At 40.8% G+C, this 26,672-nt stretch overlaps 1 protein-coding gene and 1 long non-coding RNA gene across 2 annotated transcripts in view; one reads left to right on the forward strand and one right to left on the reverse strand.

The window, feature by feature from the left end:
- mafa (MAF bZIP transcription factor a) overlaps positions 1-20,643 on the forward strand; it is a 110,851-nt gene extending 90,208 nt beyond the window's left edge. Inside the window, exon 3 of the mRNA XM_071488228.1 lies at positions 1-20,643. This exon is cut by the window's left edge and continues 18,317 nt beyond it. The gene's annotated coding sequence lies outside the window, so the exon portion shown is untranslated.
- LOC139627467 (uncharacterized) overlaps positions 1-26,672 on the reverse strand; it is a 335,432-nt gene that overhangs the window by 173,177 nt on the left and 135,583 nt on the right. The window lies entirely within an intron of this gene.

The following is a 26,672-nucleotide window of genomic DNA, read 5'->3' on the forward strand; positions in this document are numbered from 1 at the left end:
ATCTTCTATGTGCCCCTTTTGGCTCTGAGCACACAAGAGGATTTCTCCTCTTTCATTGAATTTTTGAACAGCCCCTCCCCCGGTTTTGTCCTTTCCCTCCCTCGTCCTGTGTGATGGGGGTGAGGTGGGGCCGGAGACAGAAACAGACAGGTGTTCAGGTGTGTGATGTTTGACATGCTCACACAGCATGCGTTCATCACAGAGAGGAGATGTGTTTGACAGCAGCGACTCCCTGACCATGATTACATTATCTTGATGTGCTGGTGAAGGTCAGCGGAGAGCCCCAGCTAGTGAGCAAACCCAAACACTTTACCAAAAGACTGCACTGAAATGCTCAAGAAGGGCTCTGAGTTTTGATTTAATTCACTTACGTCAAATTACTATCTCGTTTAGAAATTTTATGTTTTGTGGTTTTGGATACAGATACAAGATATAAATCTATTAGGATCAAGATATATACAAAGTTAGCCAGCTTTTATCTTTTGAGACCAACATATTACACTGCAATTACACACAGTCATAGCTTACATGGCATCTGGACTGAGTGTATACTGTACAGTCTATGCACAATTGAATAGGAAACACTTTAATTATCGTTTTACTTGATGCATTCCTGCGCTGTAATCCAACCTGCTTTTTAGGGAAATTGATGACATGATACATCAAGTTAGGTGTATTCATACATTAGGAAACAATACATGCAAAAAAGACACCAAAAAGCCGAACCATCAATTAGAACAAAGGAATGAATAAGGGACAAAAAAAAAGGAATCATACAAAACCTCATTTTCAAAAAACCACTGAAAGTCACCTTGGGAGGAACCTGACAGAGAGAGATCCTGCTCACAGCATGGGCTAAGCAAGCAAAGGCTGCTGAGATCAGGCAAACAATGCTTAAATATTATCAAATTGGCACATGAATGAAATCCAAAGAGTAAACCATATGAGACCACTGTCCTGGCATGGGGCAAAAAACAATCAGGGTGGACTTTTTAATATAAAGGGGAAAGAAGAGATCATTTAAGGTCAGCTTCAGAGATGAAAGATAATCCAAGTGTTCAACCTCATAGTGAAATGCCAGTCAGAGGTAAATGGCATAATAGAGTAGCTCCTCCATCTCCTGGGCGCTAACACAGTCCAATTTGGCTGGAATTAGGAGACCACTCAGATTAAATATGAAATATTTGTCTGGGATCCATGAATTATACAAAGCCTGGCACAATTACAGAATTATTTACTCATTTTGGTTTTTCTTCTTTTTTTTTTTGTTGAATATCAACAAACCAAGCAGAGCAAAACAATAAACATTAGCTGAATAGAGACGTCATTTAAAGTGGCTACAGAGCCATTATGTGGCATTCCCCCTGGGGTGGCAGTGCGACTGGTGGTGGGGGGTGGGGGGTGGGGGGGTGGGGGGGGGGTGGGGGGGGTGCACTGGGATAAATGGGCCCAGTGTTTGTAATGGAGAGGAGTGTGGCTGCTAGCCAGGGATTTGAGTTAGCAGGCCTTGTCCTGGAGAGGAGCACTTCACACTCTGCCAACTGGGGCTGCCCGTGCAGGGAATGGCATGGGGAGCCCTCTCTTTCCTCCCATCTCCTTATCCCTGCGTGTATGTGTGTGTGCCTCACTGTGAAAGAGTGTGTGCATGTGCACTCGCGTGTTTAAAGGAGAGTGATTAAGGAGAGTTCTCTGGAGCACGCTACTCGGCCCACCTCTCTTATGTAGGCTGACAAAGAAAGCGCTGCTCTGGCCTGTTCACAGCATTTCCAGCTTGAGCTGCGGGGTAGCCATGGCGAACTTGTGTTGAAATGCCACATAGTGGAAGCAGCTACATCTCTGTTGAGAAGGTCTTCATTGTACTTTAAACAATCGATTTTAACCATCTGTTTTTCCAAAAACAGGGAGACCAGTTGGATTTTACCTGTACACACACACACACACGCACGAAAGCATGCAAACAACACAGCAACACAAACACACACACACGCTCTAATTGCTGTAAGTGAGTGAGCGTTTGGAGCGGGTGGACAGGTCTGGCTGAGTGGACGGTTTCACGCGTTCATGCACTGCTGCTCCAGCAGCATAATGAGGTGTGACGCATCAGACTAAGTGGCTAATGGGGTGTGAAGTCATTAGAACACTGCCTGTATCCCTCTAGCTCTCCCTGTCTCTAACTCGATCTCTCTATGCAACTCTATCTCATTTGCTTTTGCTTTCACCACCCTTCCCTTCCATGCATTCTTTTTTTTTTAATTTATTTATTTTTTTGCTTTTTTTTGCAATGTCTCTTCTTTTTTCTTGCAATGCCATAGCAATCTATGTTTTACCTTTAAATCAACATCAACTATATCACATCCTGTCAGTGTCTTATCTTTGTTGGAAAATTCACTTGCATGCTATCAGACCTTTCTGTTTTTATTTTTCCCACCTGCTCTGGACCTTATGCCATGAAGCCAAATGCAGTTCTTTTATCCTGTTAATAAACTTCTGATCTCTAAAAGCTATTGCTAAAAACTGGGATATATACACTGAATAGGCCGTAGCTTGCAAATACAAGCCACACATAGAGACAGACAGAGAGAGAGAGAGAGAGATAGAGAGAGAGGCTACCATCTGTTCCCTGGTTCAGACATAGTTGTAAACAGCTTTAAGAATAGAGAACAGGCTGAAGACAGTGAAACTTAATATCTTTGTCCTGCTGTCATTTTCATATCTTGGCTTCTTCTAATCCTTGGCTCACTCTTGCCCACTAGGGCACAGACATAGTCATCACTATGTGACCTTTGACCTGCTGCAGCAAACCAAGGCACCAAGAAAAATACCATGAAACACATGCCCTGTAATTGTAAAAAAAAAAAAAAGCTACTTGGCCATGTTTTCAATATTATATTTGGCTGCGGTTTATGTTTTTGATTAAATGAATCACTGACTTAATGTGAATGGAACTTAATGATGTGAAGCACAAATACTACAGCTACTCTGCAGATAGTTCCTAGTTGTGAGTTAACACTACAAAGGACCTGTGACTATGAACATGACACTGATGAGTCAAGTACACACACCTACCCACACGTACTCTCCATGAAAAGGTCTGAAAGGTCAACAGGGGAGGTAAAGAGAAAGAGAAAGCAAAAACTAAAAGGAGACAATGAACCATTTGCACAATTTTTGCCATCATAAAGGCATCATGGGAATACTCAAGTTATTGTAGCTACAACACCAGTTGCAGCCAAACTCCTCACAATCTGGTCCATTGTTCTGTGAGTATAAACCACTATATGTGCAGATTTTGCAGTCTGCAGATGCTAGTGTATGAAGTTAATTTGCAACCAAGGCACTCGGCTTCTGGGTTCTGTTTTTCACTGTCTCTGTTAAGTGTGCCCATGTGCGAGACGACACCTGCAGCTGTGGTACCAACCCCCTGCTTAATTTCATTAACCTTTATACAGAACAGTGCATGTACAGATCCTCCCAGCAGATTATAAGCAACCAGTCATCCCATCCATCCACTGAATGCTACAGATGCATTTAGCATACAATCTTGTGTACAATTTTGGCTGCAGCTTTGGTGATAACCTGCATTGCTTTAGTTCTACACTCGGTTTTGGCACTTTCCCAACATAAACAGTAGAACTAATAGTAAAGACTACGGGCAGTAAACAATAGTGAAAACCAAAGGTAAGCTACGTGAGCTTCACTGTCCCTTTCTGTGGAAATGACTTGTTCCTCATAAAGTAAAAGTAAGAAAGGTGTGTAGGTGTTTAAAGCACCAAATCTGAACATTTTTAAAGCTGAATCACTACTATAAGGAGAATAGAAACAAGTGGTTATACGCAGTTTTTTCCACTTGCAAGCATTTTGTGTGTACGTCCCTTGGTGAGTAAATGAGGTGTGATGAAAGAAGAAATGTGACATGACAAATAATCAAAAGTTCACAGAAGAGTCTATGTGGCCTGCAATGACTCAGAAACCTACTCTCCAGGCTGGTCTAGCTTTGCCAAACATTTTATGTGTGTGTGCACATACACACACAAACGCAAGCCCGACAGTGTGAGGACAGAGAAGTCTTAGAACTCAGTGAAACATCATATTCCCTCAACAAAGGCAGACACTGTCCCCAGGCACTGATCCAGGTTAACTTTCACATTCTATCATATAACAGTGAGGTCAGGGGCTGTGATAGGAGAATCTGATTTCACACGAGCCCATGGTGATAGCCCTTCCCACAGAGTATGTCTCCTCCCACCAGGGAGAAGGAGATAACACTGACAGGCCGGGAGCTTTCATAGGCTGGAGGAATCAACAGTTTAAAGCTGCAGATTTCTCACAACTCCCATCAGACCTCATCAGCATCACAGGGCTGGTTTCTTTAAGGGACAATACCAGTGGTTTTTGCATGTCGTAGTCCATTTACTACAATTCACATATACTTCACATCGCAGAGAATCACTTTTGCAAGCCATTCTGCTCTATTCTAAAGAAGTATATACATTGTTCTTCAACTATAGGCATCCATTACTGTCCATTAATTTCTGTACTGTATGGAAATGTCTTATTGTTATGAGGTGACACACTGAAATTACATTACTGTTCAGCAATAACAGACTGTAACAGTGATTATTATAATAGATTACACATCACAAGCAATAAGTTATGCAACTAACAATAATTTTCATTACATTTCATAATATATATATATAATATGCAGATTACTTTTCTTGATTAATTGATTAATTGTCTAATGGTCTACAGAACATAAAAAAAAAGGAAATTGGGTTGATGAAAGGTGATGTCATTAAGGATGGGTGATTTTTGAACCATACTTTTTTCAGCTTGTTTTGGACATTTGTCAAACACAAAAACTCCATTTCAGGTTACTTAAGACAGACCTTTTACAAAACACCTGCCAGGTTGAGGACTTTCAGACACTCTTTTTTCAGTATTGTCATGTAGACAAGGGAGACAGAGGTTTTGGCTTGTAATGTCATTTTTGTTTGCCTACCAGAACCGAGGGTTCTCATTAGCAAACATGGCTTTACAGTTAGGGTTATGTCACTGCCTGTTTATCTGGTATGCTCTTGACACTGTGTGTGTGCGTTTTCATGTGGAGAGAGATAAGGAAATAAATATTCATGTCCTGTGGACTAACGATCAGTACAAAACCCAAATAATATTAAATTTGCTATAATGTATGTGGAAACATACTTGGCAATAAAACCGATTCTGATTCTGATTCTGATTCTGATGTGATAAAAACAGTAAATTCTCACATCTGAAAGCTTGGAACCCACAAATAATTGACATTTTTGCTTTAAAACTGACATGAGTCATTAAAATAGGTGCCACTGAATCATCTTTCAGTTACAATTTTTGCATCCCCAGAAGCAAGATTTGAGAATTTGCAAATTGATCGTTACAAAATATAGAAATGTATGGAAACCAAAAGCTGCCTCTAACAAAAGGATACAAAATACAGCCAACAATCTTACAATGTTTATTATGCATTGGAAAATGATAATCAAAAATGTTGACTAGAAACACTGCTTTCTTAAATGGCTTTATATACTGAATACACTGGCCCCCATGTTTGAATCTTGATAGTGTTGATTCTACAGGAAATAGTCTTATGTTATACATACAGTACGTCTTGGTAGCAGACAATTTTACCACTGAGATAATCACAAGTGAAAACATATTTATACATGATCACATAACAGGAAATTCTTATCAGATCAAGTGAAACTGAATTAGAAAACCAAATGTTCTTTCAAAACACTGCTATCATTTACCAGATCTGTAGATGTGTTTGCCCCTCTTGCTAAGAACAAACACAGTTGTTTAAAAATATTTTGAGCTTCGCCTCTACACATTATTCTTGCTCAGCGATTATATCAACCATCTATTTTTCAACACCACAGCTGTGGTATTCCTATGAGCCAGCCAAGTTGGAGTATATATTTGTCTAAAAATTATTCACTTACATAAGCACAAAACTCCATTTCCTAACAAAGTAAACAAAACCAATTTCATTTCCAGTCCAGTGCACCGCCTACTACCAAGGGTACAAAACATGTGCCCCTTTAGCTGTGCTCAAAACGTTTTATAGGAAAAAAAAAAAAATCCTATATTATTTTCAAGTCTGTGGACATTTGAATCCAGGTTTAAATACTAGTATATGAACAAATTTCACATGAAGATGGAAACATTAAGCCCTTTTTGACATGCACTCCTAGTGAAGTAAATCTGATGGCAGTTTAACATGTTGGCCTCATGTCTGAGGAAGCAGCCAGGTCACTTTTACTTGGAAGTCACAATGGTAATCTGATAAAGTATGGGCTAGAAAGTACCACTTTCACCACAGCACAGCAAAGTCTGAAATGAATGCCATCAGATTAATGTTAAGGTTGCAGCAACACAACATAAAATGTGCACAGAGAGAGATCCTTATCTGCTATTATACTTTTATAAACTCTAAAACACTGTGAAAGATTTAGATTTGTGTCACATCAGATCAGTAAAAACTTTTTTCCCCCTTGTGGTGCGACAGAGGCAAAAGAGGTTTCAGAAAAATTCTCATAGACCCACAGTAATAAATCTGCCCAGCACTCTCTTAATACAGTTTCCATTCATGCTGAATGCATGGATGAATAAATGTATCCAGCAAAATGCTTTACGTGTAAGCAAACAGGAATTAAATGTCCCTTAGGACTTAAGGTCCTGTCATTTAATGCTTGTGCACTTCTAGACTGATAGTACGGGCAGCAGACTTTGCTAATAACATGAAAATTAATAAGCTGATTCATTGTGAGAAAGGGGGCAAGTGGCCTTCTCATTCACGATTAAATCAAAAGTCTGAATGTAACAGACTGCCATGTCTGAATGACAAAAAGCAATCACTTCAGAAGACCGATGAAGCCAACCATGCTATGTGTTCCATGTCCAAACTCTTTGAGAGGACCTAGGTTGATTTACACCAACTGACTAGAAAAAAGAAAAAACAACAAAAAAAAACAACAAAAGTCTCTCCACACTGTTACAAAATCCAATGCAGCAGTCATGTAATTATGTGAAAGCACCTCCTACAATATGTAAATAAAGTGGGCAACATATTAGAAATTCCTCAGTGACAGCCAGTCCTATACAACATCACTTCAAATCCCAACATATCACTATTCGTTTGACAAACAAACTTGCAAAAAAAAAGTTGAATAATACCATGGAAGAAAACATACAGTGGAATGTTTAGGGTAGAGATGAAGGAGATCAGAAACATATTTGTGAGTTTATCTTAAGTTTGGGTATATCATTGAAAATAAATAAATACATTCAAAATATTCTATTTGATTTTTGATTTCTTTTAATGTCAATGTCATTTCTTTATAGACTAAATTGAGTGATTTCTTAAGTCTCTATGATCAATATGGGTATCAGCCACAAAAAAACAGTATTTTATCCAGTAGGTTTTACAACTGAGAGTAAATTGTGCATGTTGTTAATTATAACTGAAATTTAGATATTCATATAGTACATATACAGAATATACAGTTTATTCTTGTTCAATTAATTAATTAATTGATTTATCAATCGATCAATCAATTGCTTTGGCTACCAATAGCACGAAAGTCTGAATTAATACCAACCATGCAATCTGGCTCAGTATTACAGTACACCTTCATCAGCAGTCTCACATATCAACATAGGCTAGGTGCTACATGTGGAACACATTTCATTTTCAGCGTTCTCCAGAGCAATCCATGGATAATTAGATCGATACTCACATTTGACTATTAAGCTTTTAATATGAAAAGATTAGAGGTGACCCCAAAAGGATTAAATGTTCATTTGAGGACCACCAGTGTGTGGCCATCATTCTTGAAAGGATTAAGTAAACTAATTAAGCAGAATTTGCATCTGCAGTTAATTGGTTGTATAAATTTTAACATCCAGGAAGTCATGGTTTTGTTTTATTCTTCCATCTTAACATTCAGATGGAGTAGAATCATGTGCTTATGGCATCAGGTGACATATCAGAAGAAATGAAAGGATCGTGGCCTGAAAACAAAAGTGTCAAATCGAGCAGCAGATAAGTTTGCATTTGGAAGGTATTGTGCATTTTATGACTAAAGCATGAAACTTTCCTCAGTGCTTCAATAAACCATGGAGTTCCTTTTCGGACATAGATGCATTTCAGATTTGACCTCTGGGACCTGGCAGAGGGTGACCAAATTTCAGGCTGTCAATATTTGATTTATTTAACTTTATTGCAGGCATAAAGGCTGTATATGTCAATTATGTTTTATTATTATGCTCTTGTGAGATTGCACAGAACTCTGTTTTAATAAATTCAAGCATGAGTTGCAGCTCAGTGAGGCTTCTGGAAAGGTGGTTCACAGTGGCTGCCATCCCATTACTTTCTCCATCCAACCCCAATCAGAAGGGCTTGTTAGCTCAGTGTGGTCATGGTCAATTGCCATGGCCGAGAACTTGCTGCTTGTATTATGCACAACAAACTTCTCGGCACTGAATCCTTTCAGGACTGCTGTGATTTATTTTTGTGGTTTTTTTTGTTTGTTTTTTTTTTTAGGAGGACCATCATGTCACAGACCACCTGGAGTAGTGAGTGTGGTCCAGAGCGAAGCTAGGTTGTTTGCGAAAAATGCAAACAAACTAACCTGCTAGCTTCTGATTAGAATATTCTCTGACATACTAGCTTGCCACATAATGTCTCTTGGATCTTTTACCTCATTTGAAGTTTTAATCACTGTCCAGTTCCTCTGCCTTGTATACTTTTATGCACGCCCCCTAAGCTACATGGTTTTATCAATGAATTCTCTCAGCTCCCCTCCCTTGTCATATCCAAATATGACAGAGTTGTCATCCTTGGTGATTCTCATAGATCTCATCATATCTTTTATCTTAAATCAGATCGTTAAAGGTGACACACATTCAAAAGGTCAATGTTTAGATATGGTCTTCATTTGTGGTTTTCACCCCATGAAAGTGAATCTTGTTGAGTTTTATGTCTCAGACCAAAAAGCTGTCCCATTATCTCCACCACCTTGTCATGTGTCCTTACTGCTGATTCTGCTACAAAATTTTGTGAAGCTTTCTCTGAACACCTTAACCTCAAACTCACTAATGCAGCAACAGTGGCCTGATACCTTGGTTAATTCATTAATAATATCTGTCTCTCTATCTTTGACTAGACTGCTCGTCAAACTCAAACAGAAAGTCAAATCCTTCCCCATGGCTAAATGAGCAACCACTATCAGGCTTTTTTTCAGAATAATTTCCAAAAAATGTCCAATTCTCAAAAATATTGAAGGTGATTGATTCTGTTGTAAGCGGCTCCACTCCCAGTACTGAACCTAGCCCTGAATGAGCTGAGGACTTTCTGAATTATCTTGTTAAAAAGATGGGAGAACATTAGGTCCCAATTTGTTTCAGACACATGTCCTATCTGTCCCCCTGCCACATTGTGCAATGCTGACTCATTTTCAGCCAATTTCCCTCCCAGTCCTAGAAAACCACCATTTCTCATATTTTATCCTCCTGCCAGATGGATATTATTCTCTCTAAACTTCTCAAAGACTTATTACTCACAGTCAGCCCTTGCATCTTATCAATTAACAATTGGTCCTTGACCATTGGTGTTTTGACCCACAAAAACGTCTTTTTTAAACTAAGGCGCTGGAGAGAGTTATTGCTTCTCAGCTGATTGCATATATGGATACCAACAACACTTCAGAGGACGGCATAGTAGTGAGACGGCCGTAGTTAAGGTAACAAATGGCCTACTTCCTGCTGCAGATGAGGGTGAAAGCTCCATTTTCGTTCTGCTAGACTTGAGTGCGGCCTTTGACACAGTAGACCACTTGGGTTTGTCTAAAAGGGTCAGCTCTTCATTTACCCTGCATCTATCTGTCTAATAAAACCCCCTCTCCATTTCACTCATGGAGTTCCGCAGGGGTCAATCTTGGGTCTGTTATCGTTTTCCATTTATATGCTTTAGGTCAAATCATAAACAAACGTGATATCATACAGTGTCATTGTTATGCTGACGAAACACTGTTATCTGTCCCGTTACAGTACACTAATCCTAGCAGCCTGACCCAACTTACCAACTGCCTCACAGATTTAAACCGATGAAGTTCCCTGCACAGACTTCCTGTTCCATTTCCTATTGTTTTTAAAATCTTGTGGTTTACTTTTAAGGCTTTACCCAACAAGGCCCATATGTATAGTAAGGATTTACTAACTCAATATGATCCTTGATCAGCTGGTAGTGGCCTGCTGGTTGTTCCCAGAACCCAGTTGGTGACTTGGTGACAAGCTATAGCTACCTTTACACCTGGAAATTGTAGAGTAAGTAGCAGCAAATAAGCATCTATCATAGAGCAATGATGTAATTTTGGCTAAGATATAAATGATTATAATGGACAGTGATCGGGCAAATATTGAAAAATGCAATGCTGAGGTCCATTGACCTCTCAAGGTCACCAAGGGTCAGATACAAATTGCCTCCATGTCTGAAATAAAACCTTGAGGTATGTAGATTATATGCTGACACTTTCTTAGTCATAAAATGTACATTTAGTTTGCCTATCTGCTCCATCGACCTCCTTGTGGATGAAGTCGTGCAAGAAGTAGTGGGAATCATTAGGGAGGAAAGAGAAAGACAGACTAGTTGGTATGAAAAAAAAAAAAAATACAGTGCTTATGCTGGTTCTATTGGCCTTGGAACTGTCTGGTCACCTGTGACAGCTACTGCCTTGGAGCAGGTGCGTAACCATATGCACACGGCTGCAGCAGTGTGACCTCATTAAACTGGTGCTAAACCAAGTCCTCAATAGGCAGCATCATCAGGAGCCAATTTCCTAACTGGCACGTGGCACTCAAGCAAAAATATTAGTGACTACCTCAGGAATAGCAATCCAGTGCAAACAATTTGTAGCAATCCAGTGCAAACAATTTCTGACAAAGAATTTGTCAAACTACACACTCATCCTTTCTCCCTCTCACTCTGTTTCCTTAGACCCACACTGCTTGAGCTCTAACTATCTAGAGAAAGCAGTGATGGCGAATGACTCGCTCTTGCAGTTCCATTATACCAATGGTTCCCCCTTCTATTGCATGTCATTTTGTGATGTTCATGGTCATAACAGGCGGTGTGAAATTCACTTGCCATGACAGCCTTAGTGTAGTCCATATGTCAGAGGGAAGCTCTATGGCCTACCCATTGCAGAGGGGTCAATCTCTCAACCCTAATGGCACTTTGGGTCATGTGACTGCCAAGTACTCTGGAACACTCGTTACAGCAGATAGGAGCAGGAAATGATTATCAGGAGGTCAATTTATGCAAGGGAGAGGTAGAATGACAGAGTGAGAGGTCAGAGCTCGCCCATATCTCTGGGCATTAAAGATTGACATGCAGAATCTGAGAGGGCCCTCATGCTGCCTTTCTCCTTACCACACACACGCACTTCTCCATTTAAATATCTGACAGACGATGAAAGTGCAGCCATTAAAATGTCCGCCGAGCACTTCGCAATGAAATGGGAGAGATAAAAGAATTCCCCTGGGTAATCAACGGGGCTATGAATTAGCCGTGCGTTTTAGATGGAGGGTTAAAGGATCGAGCGCATGTTTAACTCATTTGTCGTTCATTCCTCCTGAAAACACCAGTCCAGAGAGGATGCTATAAGCAACTTTAAGCTCTCCAACGTATGGCCAAAGGACAAGGCAGTGGCCGTTCATGGCACTTGAAACCAGGGAAATAGTAGAAGGAATATGCATATTTATATATTTATTTCCCCCCCTTTCTTTTACAGAAATAGTCAGGCAGGCTAAACACCCATCAGTATCTGAAAAATACTTAATCACTAAGTAACAACTGAACAAACCACCACAGAGTTAGTGTCAACCCTACTGTGCAATATTTTTTTGAATCTGTTAGATCTCTTATGTGTTTATGCATAAATTTGAGACTGCCCAGTAAAACAAGCCCATAGGTTGTCTGTGTAAGCAGCTTATTACGACCCATAGTTATGTTTTATTGTTAGGCGACCTCTAGCAGCGACAGTAATTATGACAAGAGCACAGGAGGAAGTTAGGTCACATAGTAAATATAGCAACACGAATGTGGGCTTTGCGTGACTCAACTGAACAAATCAAACTGCAGATACGAGAGGCTATGATGTTTCTCCTACATCTCAGCAGTTCACTCAAAAAAAGGACATATCTAAGGTGATAAAGACATGATCAAGATGACTTCAAGACACCTCCCTGTGGAGGTATTCCATAGATATCATACTGGGTGTCAACCCAAGGACAGACCCTCAAGAAGAGGGGATAATTCCAGCTCTTCATGGAATCTCACAGGTGCTGATTTTGTCTCTGTCTTGCTCATTCTCACAAACACTGCACTGTTTCACTTATTCTCTTTGTATAGTGTTTTCTACATTGTGTTATGTAATAAATAAATAAATAAATAAATATGTCAGAGGTAGAATGAAAAAATAAAAAGTTGTTCTATGATCTGTAGATACATCTCATGTAGCGAGGAAATGTAAACTGCAGTTGTTTATACTGGAGCCTCTGCTTAAGTTATGATACATTATTTCTGGGGGAAGTGCAAGGCTAATGACAGAGGAAATTATATCATTAGGGAATGATCCTGCCGTTTTCAGTTGGTAAAAGCACATTCTGGTTAGAATATGAATTTCTCTATTGTGAGGACTGGAGGGAGGAGACACCGATGAGTATACAGCATAACTGGTCACATTGAAAGGCTTTTTAGTGAGGCCTTATCGTGTTTTAACACCATCTTTCTGTTGTAATGCATAGAGAAAGCCATACTACCATCAGATAAAACTGGCTGCAAGGCAATTTAAAGCAGACATGATATCATTTGGTTGCCTAAGAATGTGCACATTGTGTGCCCTGAGCAGCAGTCCCTTCATGAACATTTTGCATGGGGAACTTATGTGTATGGCTTAGTTGTATCAGAGGTACAAGAGAAAACAAAATTTCTCCCTGCTGTTTACCATAATATGAGATTAAAATTTGACTGGCATATACAGGACACGCGTGATTCAATTGTATCGGCTCTTGCAATTTGGCTGAATGTGAAGGTATTCCACACTTTGGCTGCATGGAATAGGTCATTATAGGGACGTTTTCCACAACCAGAATTGGTTGTGTCGTCTACTCAATTGCTATTCAACAAAGTCCTAAAAATCTCCTTTATGGGCTACGAGCCGCGAGGCTCTCAACAGTTAGAAATAGAGATATAATTTAATTTACCAAAGTGATGGAAAATGAATGCTGTGCCATGTAGTAATTGCCACAGATGCAAGATAAGCACCCAGTGGAAAAAAAATAGGTCACTCATAAGCAACAGTCATTGGCACTGTAGATTACACTTTATATATTTGCAAAGAAAATACGCTTTTAAAATACCAATAAAAATGTTAGCAATGCTTCGTTGGAGGTGCTTCTGCCACAGATGGTCGTCTATTTATCAAAAGTAGTATCTGCAGTTTTGTGGAAGACTACTTTCCACATCCAAAGGAATACAAACTCACATACACAGTACTTCAAGGTTGTTTTCATTGCCAACCATAGCCAGGATTTTTTAGTTGACCTCATTAGGATCTCACTGCATTTTCATATTTATGATCAACACCACAACAACCACAATAATGGTGTCTCCTCACTTAAATTTGCTAGTGCTAAAATGTATATGGGATGAAAACTCATTGATAAGGAATGCATGTGCACTTTCAGAAGCCTTTTCAGAACCAGCAGCCAGAGTGTTGGAGCTGGAGCTTGTCTCTGGGGTGGGCTGAACTGATGCTGGCTGCGGAGGATGACTGAGGTGAAGGGGTTAGGAGAGGAGCGAGCACAGCTACAAGGGCCTCTGTCCCAGGCCAGGCTGTGAGCTGCAGCCCTGTGCTGATAAGACTGTAATAGCCCTCCTTAGAGGACCCAGGGCTCCGCTCCCCTTATTAGTCATTTATCACACCTGGCAGCCTCACTGAACCATAATTACTCTTCCCTTATCCCCCCACACTGTCATGTCCATGAGAGGGAGTGGGGCAGAGGGGGAGGGAGGGAAATAGCTGTGAGAAACGGTGTTCAGAGAGAGTGGACTGAGAGAAGGACAGAGGAGTTAGAAGGAGAGGAAGGAGGAGGAGAAAGTGCTAGTGAAGAACAGTCATTAAAGGACACAGTGTAGAATAGACATAAGAATAGTATGTTGTGCATACAACAGTGAATCGGCATGGCAAACAAGAATTTACACATGACTGAGGAGGTAAAAGCAGTGTATGGGGTAAAAAAACCTTTTCAAATCCCTCTTTTGATACACCATATGCATGTAAGGATGGAAAGGAATGTAATCTCACAAATACACCCCTTGCAAACAGACCAGTCTTTGTGCTACAAATGAGAACCAGTTGTTCTGACCACAGCTCTCCTACTAACTGTTTGACAAGACAGGAATTAGAAAGAGGAGGAAAGTCTACTGTTCCATTAATATTACTTTGTAACATTCAAGTGACCATTTATACTTAGTAACACATGTATAATCACAGGGAGTACGGTTTTAAGTTCAAATGATTTGTAGTTATGTATGTACAACATGTATAGGCAAGCAGGCAAGTGGTTGCACATAATTATTCATAGACCCTAAATGTATTTTTGTTACTCAGCAACACTGTTGCAATTATTTATTTATTTATTTATTTATTTATTTATTTATACACACACACACACACACACACACACACACACAAAGGTTTATATGCGGTTGTGGAGTAAGACCATTTTAATTAGTTTGCTGGATTGAAGTGTGATGGAAATAGAATCTGTTATGGAAATCAAAAATGACACCTCATATCTGCGTATTGGCAGTGGAGAGCTGTCCTCCTCGTGCCAAAAGTTTTTCAACTTTGCACAACCTCTCCTCCTATGTCTGTTATAAACACAAAGCTAAGCTTGCCAATATCACTCACCACACTAACATTTCTTTCACGAGTGAGTTACAGGGACATTTTCTCTGCAAAGGTTCTACTTTGTTGCCACGTGCCTGGCTGTCATGAAGGCGCCCTCCTTGACACTCTAAGCAGATCCAGATGTGAGCCACATGCTTCCAATCCCAAACTGAGGTTTGCCTTCTACACCCCAAACCACCTAACCCCCATACAACTGGAATCAGGTCTCACACTCCAGTCACTGGTGTTTCATTAGGAAAGGGGTTTCACCTTTCACAACAAGACAAACATGCAGAAAACATGTAGCCATTCTGTGCTTCTGTACTCCTACGTTTTGTTATTGAAGAAATAAATCTGTTGTGGGGTCATTTTGCTCTGGAAATTGCTAAAAAAAAAAAAAAAAAAAAAAAAAAAAAAAAAAACTCAAAAAGAAAAGAACAGAAACAACACAATACTTAATACAGGAAGGAGAGACAATCTGATTAATGTAGACACACAACTAAATTCTAAAGGAGGAACAGTTTGAATGCACAGACTCCCTGGATGCCCCATGCAATCATGGGCATGGCTTGTAAGAATCCTGCCAACAGTTGTGTCGTCCTTCACAGATGGGGACCACACCAGGGCTCACACAGCAAAGTCCAGATGTGTGAAAAGAGGAAGAACAGAGGGACTGCAGCAGGAGGGAGGGTAGAGAAAGTGGGAAGAGAAATGGGTATGCATGAATTTTGCTGTCATTAAAAACCCCGACAGATGTGTGAATCCCAAAGGAAAGACATCTGGGTTCTCTCTCTCTCTTTGTCTCTCTCTCTCTCACACACACACACACACACAGTTTTCATCAACTACGTAAGGTGAGAAAATGGAGAATGCTCTTGGCTTTTTAAGATCCGTATTGCTGCCTTCCTCCATTTTAACAGGCGTTTTATGGAGCAGCTTCCTTAATAGCCACTCACTTATAAAACAAAGCTGTAATGACATGCAAATGACTCACAGGGAAACACTGTAAAGAGGACATGATGTATGGGCCGTCTGCGCACCACACACACACTCACACAAAAACAGTAACACACAAACAAAAAAGTGTACCTCATGGAACAACCTAAAGAATTAGTGTCCTTTTTTTTTCCTTTTTCCTCCTGTGATCACCAAATATAAATGAAATACATCGCCTGATGTTTGATACTGTGAAGGAGATGACAATTTTGCTTGATCTTACAATAATCACTGTGACAATATCATTGCTCAGAATGCTCTTATTTCCCTTTGAAAAAGTTGTCTATGGGGAATGTGGTTGATTTGAGTGTAAAGCCATAAATCAAGATGCTAGAGTGACATTCACACAATGCACACACAAATCCATACGTGCATTCGGCACACAGTTCGCAGTACAACACAATACATGTGGAAGTTCTTGCAGGCATGGTTAAGAGAGAATTCTCTACATGAGAGTAAGAGAGAGAACATCTTTGCACCAGTTTTGACCAAGATACGGCTGCAAACGAACAAGACAAGAAAAGGAAGAGCGGTTTCCACCCATGCAGAATAGAGCTGTTTATTATAAAAAGGTCATTAAAAGGTCACTGTGACCTACTGGCTCCCACATTCATAAGCAAGGTGTTGGCGTCTCAGAGGTATCTCTGTCTTGATTTGCACAGGTGGTTTTGCTTTCAAAGCACAAATTAATCAGTATTAAAGTGGTGAGAATTTTACTGCAGCGTTATACTGAAAATCACAGGATTACACATTTTGCAGTTTGTTACAATATTACAGTATAAGAGAAATTTACAACTGTACATAAAGCAGAATATTCTGCACTATTTAAATGCAAAAATGCCTGGAATACTGTGTCTTCTGAAAAATGAGTAATAATTTCTAAATTTATGGGATATGCAGTACATAATGCTTTTATCACAGACCTGGAAGCAGTTTACACTGACAAACCATTAAATCTGTTAAAAAAAAAAAAGAAAAAAAAAAACATTCATGTACAGGCCTATTTTACAGGGACAAACACATAGGTTGTGTGTGTGTGTGTGTGTGTGATTACCAGCTACTCTGTTTAACACCAGACTAGATTAGGGCCTAAGTGGGACAGATGATAGGTAGGCTAGTTATGGCTTTATTGGACACATAGGAGCAGTAGCCTCCTCATCATTATGATAAAGAGGTTATCTGATGGTGAAACCCTTTTTCAGTGTGGTGAAAGAGAGCCAACTGTCTCTATGAGCCCGAAAACAGGGGATCATTACTAGGCTTAGCCCATTTTGAAGGGCTGTTCAAGGTGAACTGGTTTCTTCTTGCACACACATTTACTTAACTGGTTTGCAGTACAGTTCTTTGTGCCACAGACTATCACATTTTATTCATAAGGGATCTTTAGCTCAATTTCTTAGAAAGTCAACTGCATCCAAAAAAGTTGTATTTACCTGCATTGTCTGCAAAGGGAAATCCTCGCTAATGTAAACAAACCAACATATCCCACCCCTCAATCTTCACATCTTCTTTCATTTCCCTCCTACGCTGACTTCCCTCAGTTCATCCTCCATCCTCTGTGTTGGTTCAGTCTCAAAAAGAAGGCATGCATGTATGCGGCTCTCAAGCTGCCAGAGCATCTGCATCCTGACTCCAATTAGGAGAACAAACCACAGGGAGGCATACCCACCATCAGGAGTTCAAAGGTCAGCTGACAGGAAGGAAAGAAAAAAGGCAGCTAGACAGACACCAAGTACAGTAGATACAGCAGCAGAGAAAGCCTTCTCTCTACAGTAAAACTGACTGAAATCATCAGTCAAAAATTCTCTCTCTCTCTCTCTCTGTCTCTTTCCCTCTCATGCTCTTGCTTTCACTCTGCATGTCCCTGTCACCTCTCCAGTCTGTTTCCTCTTTCCTCCTCTCTTCCTTGGTTTTGTTCTATTTATGACTTCCTCTGAAATCTCTGCATCTCTTGCACACTTACGTGGGCCATAAATCAGCCATTGAAAAGGACAGTGGACAGGAGGAGAGAGAGATGGAAAAATCGGAGGGAGGCCTTCACTGTCGTCTGAGCAACCATTTAAAGGCCCACCTGAGAGCTTTAAAACTGAAACCTGCTGGAAATATTAGCCAACACAGGCAGACAGGAGGTCCAGCAGCCAGCAGCATTAGCAAACAGTGTTGTGACAAGCCATCAGTGTCAGCTCTGCTTTGTGACATTACGCCAGACACAAATGAGTGTGTTATTAATTCTCCTCAGGGGTGACTTAATTGCTATATAACAAGAACCATATCTGTATTTTTTTTTCTTCTCTTGCTGTGTTGCAGCAGTTTGTTGACTGGTGGCTGCCTCATAGTGAGTGTGAGCTTGGCCAGAGCAGTTCAGCAGATGCATGCCAGAGACTTGTATGGGACTCTGGGGTGATTCATTTTTGAAGTGTGTTGTAAAGAGCTATGAGATCCATAAACAGGAGAGTGCGCAAGAGACAATCCCAGGACAGTGATGGTCACAGCGCAGCTCACAAAGCTCTATGGTTACATATAACAACGGCAATAGAAGCGTGCTGTTACTATCATTGGTGTGCTTCTGACAGTGATCTTGATTTCTCTGATTACAGGTTCAACCTTTTCCCTCATATACATCTCTGTCAAACTCTGCACTGACATGTCTCACCAGGGTCTCCTGTAAAACAACACAGCGCTCCTTCAAACAATACCCGGCTAATCTCAGGAAGAAAAAGAAACCCTTAAAAGAAAGAGAGGAGAGCACTGTTGTTTCATTAATATGCCCCTGAGAGTATGGTGGCAGTAGCAGAAGAATGAGAGGGGGGTTATCAGCCCTCATCTGTGAGGAAAGCCCCCCCCCCATCTCTCACTAGACTGTGCGTCCATCAGGCCTCATTACTCTAATGGTAGTGGCAGTGATTAAGGCTTCCTGGCTGCAGACCCCTTTGTTTGTGCGCTTGTGTTTCCCCTCCATAAAGACAGTCTTCAGGATGCCTGTGGTGCAGCTCCCCCTCCTTTTTCGAGGATGCAGTGCTGGCAGAACCCCTTGGACCTTGGAGTTATCACAGGGGGGTTGGGACAGGTTATCACATTTGAAGAGGAGAAAGCCAGGAACCACTCGGGTCCTGCGCACACACTGATAATATGGTTAGTGAAGGTATTTAGCTGCAACAATGCACTTCTTGGTCTCTCTCTCTCTCTCTCTCTCTCTCTCTTTTTCCTCCAGCCACTTACTATGCAGCTGCATACAGTATGTATTTTTGCACTGTGTAAAGTTTGCTACAATATTCATATACACACAGAGCTACTAATTAACAGTGAAATGGACAACAATACTTGCATGCAGAAATATATACACACAAATCAAATTGGACAAAAAAAAAGAAAGACAGTAATGCACTGATTAAAATAATTTGGATACAAAAAATACCTAAATAAAAGGCAAGTCATGTCCTGTTCTTGAGGCATCGTCTTCTGTTTTAGTGCATAAGCTGCATAATTTTGACACTCTTTCAAGTTCAGACTAGGGTCTTTGTTGCAGGTCAACCCACCCCCGCTTCCTATTTCCTTTCCCCTACTCATTCTTTTCTGTAAACAGTCCAATAAAACTAAGATGACTAAAACAGCTTTTGGTCTTAATACTTGTATGGCTCTTTTAACATTTAAACATGAAAAGGAACCCCAAGAGGCAGTGGTGCAACAGGAACCAGTGCCATTTGACCCCATCTCCATCCAGTACATAAGGGGAAAGTGTAGACATTCATTGTTCTTTGTACAACATTACTAAAGCAATCCTGTCTCTGGTCTCAGTCAAGTGAGCAGTGATGTGAGGCACTCTGCCTGGTCTTCTACAGTTTCACTCAGTTCAGTCCTCTTTCTCACTGCTTCATTCATAATGGATAGCTCTTTCGGTTGCTGTCACCAAGAGTCTATCAATGACTGAAAATCCAGCTATGGATCTCTGAGACAGCAGTAGTCACCTACAGACATAAAATCCACTTGTTGTCATGTTCATTATAGAGACAGATCAAGTTTAAAAACTCATTTTATTTAGGAAAGAAAAGGAAATTCCTGGTGTTGGTCTAATGATCGAAAATGAGGGATAACAAATGAGCAAACTGAAGTTATTGCAGCCAGGTAACTTTTTGACCATAGTTTACATGTACAGCTGTAACACTGATGCAAGAACACAGGGTGAACTGCAATCAATGACAGGAGACGTCAGGTACGAGCATCAGAGACCCAGACATCAGGTGCAGTCTTGGTCAATAAGAGGCCTAAAATGTAACTGCTCATTGTGGCGTGCAGTCGTAACACCTCTAGAGGGCCATCAGCTGCCAGGCGCTCAAACTTCAAAAAATGGTGACCATGCAGAACAATGGCTGTCATGGGAGACCATCAAAAAACAACACATACACAGAAAGCAAGTAAATAAGCACAATACGTACACAACGACCATGTGTAAACAAAGATGGGTATCTGTTTGTCCCACATCTGAGCTGTGAGCAGCAGAGCTGAGGACCTGTGCACAGCTGTTCTCCCTGGGCTGTCAGTAGGCTTCACCAGGCTGGGCCTGTCCCAAAGGCCTGTACTGGGAGGCCTGCACACAGTCTGACATCTGGACTACACAGGAGGGAGGGATCATTCCTGAATTCTCTGATTTTTTTTTTAAATTTTACTGCCTCTCCTTCTATCTCGCTCTCTCTCTCTGTGTAACTCCCACTCTCTCTCTCTTCCCTCTCTCCTTTCTTTTCTCCATCCTTCTACAGAAGGGTCCACAGGTCACAGTCACATGGGAAAGGATGATGAACAGCTCTACAACTGAGCCAGCTGACTCTTTAGCAGCAGGACTGTCCCCTTGTTCCCTTGTTCCCTTCATCCCCCCCCCCCCCCCCCCCCCCTTTTTTTTTCTTTTCCTCAGTTCACCTCTCCCTCACACCAGTCTGGCAGGGCTATCGACTGAGGGGGCTGAGCGACACTGTACATGTGCAGTCTCAGAGGAGAGTCGCAGTGAACGGTGACACATCACAACAACCTTCAGGTCATTAATCAGTGCCCGGGTGTCACAGTGTGTTAATTTCCAGAATAAAAATCATCATCAAGTCTACTCAGCTTTTCTGTTTTGTCTTTTCTGGAACATAACACAGTAAATTAAAAATAAAACTTCTCTTTGATTATATTGCACCTTCCAATAGAACTAAAGAGCTACATAATAGCATGGATGTTTTTTGCACGGGCAAAGTAGTGCTTGATGATATGCAGAACTTTGTCCTTTATTGACCTCTTTGTAAAGGTGCAGTCCTCTGCCTACATCTTGGCTTCACCTAATGAGCTCAGCAACACTGGCTACACTGACTTTGTTTTCACTCTTATAAGAGACAGAACTTGTGCTAAAGCCCCTGAAATGCTTTAAAGAGCTGCCATAACCTTCTGTTATTCTTCTCGTTCTTTGTTCTTGTCTCTTGCTTGATAAGGCATGCCAGCCGCCAAGGTCATGGAGACAGGAGAGAGGAGAAGAAGGGGGGCTGGGGGTATTTCTCTGGTGTAAATGAATAGTTCTATCTCTCTCTAGATGAAGAGGAAGAACCTCATCAAAATGTTGTCTCTTCCCTTCACAAAACGAGACCACATTCAAGTCAGATGAATGAGAATTGTCAAGCGCAAAATCATAATTACAAGCCCACATATTCCCTCGAGCACTGGGGAACGACTTTATCAGGCACCCATTGGTCTGTTCTTGTGTGTTAGCTAGGGGAGGATCCTCTAAGCCCTTCTCTTGTCTGCAATCTGCGATTGTTGTATTCCAAGGGGGGTATCAGGGCTGAAAGGACCGAATATAACAAACCTAATTATCATGCCTTAATTAGTATCAGGGGTAAACCTCGGTGGGACACCTGCAGACTTAATTTATATCCTGACAAGCCAGGAACAAGTGTTAATGTGCCGTATTTATGATAATGCCCCAAAGTGTGCAGGAGGAGCAGGAGGAAGCTCACCTCAACTCTTCCAGAACAATGTGAGAGGCAGGTAATTACAGGGAAAGGGTCTGAAGTGCTCAGGGATCAGCCCAGTCCCAATGTTGATACACAGCAATAAAATAAGAGCACTGTCAATGGCATAGATGGGGCTTCAGAACTTGGCCATAGGTTGTTTGTATCTTGGAAGATTTAGAAGGTAAAAAAGATTTTTTTAAAAACTCTTAGTTTTACATATTTCATTCCAGGCTTGTTGAAGACAGATAAGATAAAAATATAGAAAAGGATAATGATAAGTTAAAAGAGGACAATGTGGCATCATTTCCATCTGTCTATATTGTGTTATGCAATTATATTGGCCCCACATCATCTCACACCTCAGCTGAGAAATGCTAGCCTTCACAGAAAATCTGCTACCACAAATAAATGGGACAATTGTTGTCCTATTAGTCAAAAATAGATGTGCCGTTTGTCTGTTTTGCTACCACAAGCATACCTTTGCGATCGAAAAATAGGTTAGCAGGGCGGGGAAGAAACCTGGAAAATTGTGCATGTTGTGTATAGTGGCTCTATACACTGTTGTAAACCACTACAGACTTCCGCCAGGCCTTGACAACCGTCTCTGAAAAGAGGACATATTTCCACTGATTGATTATAGAGGTCATGCAGAATTATGTTGAAATGTGTTGTGCACCACATGAAAACATCAGAAAAAACATCTTAAAATATATTTTTTAACGACTTATGATGTAGAATAAGGGTTACTGGGAAAAAAACAACAACAAAAAAAAATATTACGATGCCATGGTAAGCACGAAGGTGCAAATCAACTGCCGATTTATATTAAATAACTTTGAAATGTCTTTCGTTCTTTCATCTGACACTCACTTCAAAAGTAACAAAAGTTTTTTATTTTGTCCTGTTAAAGACTTGCATTTTTATGCTTTTATAGCACAGACATAACTTGAAAGTTAGACAAAAACCTTTTATGTAAACATGTCGAATAAGAAATCTGCTTTACTTGCTTAACTTTAAACATCTGATTTTGAAACTGATGGTTATACTGGTTACACTGGCTCATATACATGGGATTTGCCACGTATTTTAAAAAATGAGATTTGAGTCACATTATAAATTACGTGCATGCAGACTTTGAAGTCAGTTGTGTGTGGGATATGGTAGTGCGTGAGCACTGTGGTAGTACAATAATTATTCATCTTTACATTTCTAATTTCTAGTAGGAAGGGAGGAGGAAGGAAGATGTTGCCCTTCAATTTGTTAAGAATAGGCCGGTGTTTCCCCTTTTACATGTCCTATGTCACCTTTCTGGTGAGAAAGGGGAGATTTTTCTCCTTCCTCTCATCGTGATGTGTTTATGTTATCACTTAGTCCTCATCACGTTTTTAGAAGCGTGGGCTGGGTGACGTGTCACCGTTTCACTGGACCACATTAAAGGAGAGATAATGTTTTTACATGCCATGGGTTGACCTACTTTTAAAATGTTTGTTTTAAGACCTAAACTATAAATCAGTCTATTAGGAAAATACACATAAAAAATGATTTAGTGCATATGTGGAAATACTAAAATCACTTTCATTATGAGTCATTATGTTCAATGTGTAATGATGCATAATGGTGCATAATGACTGTTTTGACATTTTTGTGACATCTTCCTCCTTTCATGTAATCCTTTAAAGGTTTAAAATTAACCTCACCAGCAATAATGAAAAACTTCTTACATCTGATCCTAAATTGTTTTAGCCTACTGTTTTTTTTAAGCTTCATTTTTGGAAAGGTATTAATTGAATTGACTGCATCTATACAGCATGAAATTCTTAGTCCTAACAAAGTCGTACATCTGGCCCTAACTGTCCTAGCTCAAAGTTGGTGTCTCTTTTCTGGGCAGGAAAATAGATGCCCTGGAACTCTGGATGATCCATCATTCACTGAAAGCAGAGGTCATCAGAGAGATGATCACAAGTAAGTGTGTGTGTGGTGTGGTAGGGTTCGGTATGTGTGTGGGATTTGTGTGTGTGAAGAAGTGTAAGGTGGTGGCAGGGAGTGGGTGTTTGTGAATGTGATTTTGCTTTCCATACTGAGGAAAGAATTGTGTTTTTCTAAGAATCTAAATCACCAAAACCCTAAACCAGAGTTTGGCTTTCAGTCTTAAGATTGCTTTGAGGATAATTATGTAATTTACATGTGGAGAGTATTTGTTTGTTAAACCCTGTCTATACTTCCAAGAGCCAAAATCAATTAACCTAAATTACTGCACTGAGCACTGTAATAGTGCAGGTAATGAAACAATTGTGATCATAATGGATGTGTTCTCAAAAGATTTATGTGTTTTATGTTTGACTGATTGCTTCTATCTAACAGACTACCACAGTCAGGCAGAACGTGCCTTCTGTCAGTGGCTTTTAAGGATGAATTGTAATTCAGTTTTGTGGTCTTATTAAAATCAGCTATACTAAATTATTTTGCACTTTATCATTGCCTTCTTAGTTGCAGACCTCACCTTTCAAGAATGAGGGGCCATGAGTTTCATAAAATCACGCTCACTTTATTGATCCTGTTCACATTTTATCCATTATTTGAATCAAATATGTTGAAAATGAACTTTACTCAAAAGGTTGTCTCGGTAAAGTTTAAATTATCAGTTGAAATGTAGCCCTCTGTCACTGAGGGTTCATGCTGTAATGTGGCACTTTCCTTTTGTGCAGCGTATGGGAGTCTGAGGTGGCACTTACTGTAATCAGTGAAACCACACCTCTGTTCACAGCCGCAGATGTTTGGAGAAATTCTCGTCAATTATGCGGAAAATGAGCGGAAGTTCGATTCTTGCACAAATTCATCAAACTGGCATCTATAGTTTGATTTTCTTCGCAGGGAAAAAAATGTTGTATGTGGTTCATTGGGCTATTATGCTGCCTGTTATTGTCACGGTGTACTTTCTTCTTTCCCTTTCGCGGTCAAACTGTGAAATCTACAACAGTATGCTGCGAGCGCCAGGATTGAAAGTTTACTGGTTTGACTGCAGACAACAGCAAACCTTGCAGCCTTCTCTGTTCAGCTGTTAGGTTTGAGGTTGTTAAGAGCCAGTGGTGCTGCTACATGAGATTACACTTCCTGTAACCTTCCATGCATCGTCTTTGTGGAGCAGAAGTATTTATGCCAGTATCAAGTATTGACAGGTAGCTGTGAGGCCCAGCCCTGCGAGCTCTTTGCCAGATTGTGAGCAGCAGAAAAGCTGGATTGAGTAATCAGGCTGTTGGCAGGCAGACAGAAGCCCTCCAGTCGAGCCGAACTGCTTTAAAAGCCCTATCTGCTGTTGTTCCCCTCTGCGCTGGCAGCTTATCACCCAGACAGATTTCAGGGGCCTTGAACCGTGCAGAGAGTCCATCCACGTGTGAGAAAGCCCAGGCTCTCGCTCTGACAACATGACCCCCAGCCTCAGAGAGATGGAGATAACTCCCCAGCCCACGTCACTGTGAGAAAAACAAAACCTCACCATCTCCTCAGCTTCTGTAAGTGTCATCCACATGTCTGGGAGAGGAGGAGAAGATTGTCTCTCCAAACACAAGTGGGAAAGTTTAAAGTCTCTGCCTGGGGCTGTTAGAGATGATCCCTCAGGGAACGGAGCCAAGATCATGATCACTCCTCCACATGACTGGTTCCATGTCAATAGGGTGCACACACACACATAAACACACACAGAATTTTTCTCCCTCTCACTCTCCCACTTTCACTCTCTCTCTCTCTGTCTTCCTCTCTCTCTCTCTCTCTCTCTCTCTCTCTGTCTCTCTCTCTCACACACACACACACACACACACACACACACACACACACACACACACAAACACACACACACACACAACATACATGTGCTCTCAACACCTGCCCTCTGAAGGTGCTCTCAGTTAATTTCAACATTAATTATTGACTCTGAGTTTAATTTGAAAGGCAGACACACTGTAAGCCAGGGGACACTGCTTTAAATAATGTATACAGCCCATTCAGAGGTAATCATATTGTCATTGATTAATATACATTGGTGCTGTGGAGCATACCTGATGTGTGTTGGAGCCAGGCACCGGGTATGATAAAACTTGGCACTGAGAGCCATGTCAGTCCAGCAGCATCTCTTGGGCCCCGTCCTCCTTGTCTGATGTTTCAATCACAGCTTAGGAGCTGTGATGCATGGAGGCATACACTATCAACTGACTGGATAACATGAGGAGCCCCAGAGAATCACCACAGCCAGAAAAAGACAGACAAGGAAAAGGTTACAGAGAAAAAAAAAAAAAAGAAATGCAGTCAGGCAGAGAGAGAGGTAGATAAAAATCAACACAAGAGAGGTGGAAATGTGGGGAGATTAATCAATTACATATTTACACTTCAGATAAAAATTACCATTATTTCTTCACTTAATTCCTATGTGACTAAAGTGGCTAGCAAAAACCATCTTGCTCATTAAGGAGAGAGAGTTTTTAGAGAGATTTGGAGTAACTATACAATGAGCTCAGTACTGTAAATATATAGATGAGTTGCATCAAGTATCCCTTGCTGAGGCTGAGGGATTGGGATTGGGGTGGTAATGAATTCCCACACTCTCACACTTCTGTTGACACCCAGATGCAGATGGCATGTCACCCTAAGTTTAGTTTAGACAAAAACAGATCTGCCCAGAGAGGAGCGAGAAGCCGCGGCTGCTCCCCGC

Source organism: Trachinotus anak, unplaced genomic scaffold (assembly GCF_046630095.1).
Source record: "Trachinotus anak isolate AG129_WGS33_773 ecotype Australia unplaced genomic scaffold, CSIRO_AGI_Tana_v1 ptg000011l, whole genome shotgun sequence".
Classification (NCBI taxonomy): Eukaryota; Metazoa; Chordata; class Actinopteri; order Carangiformes; family Carangidae; genus Trachinotus; species Trachinotus anak.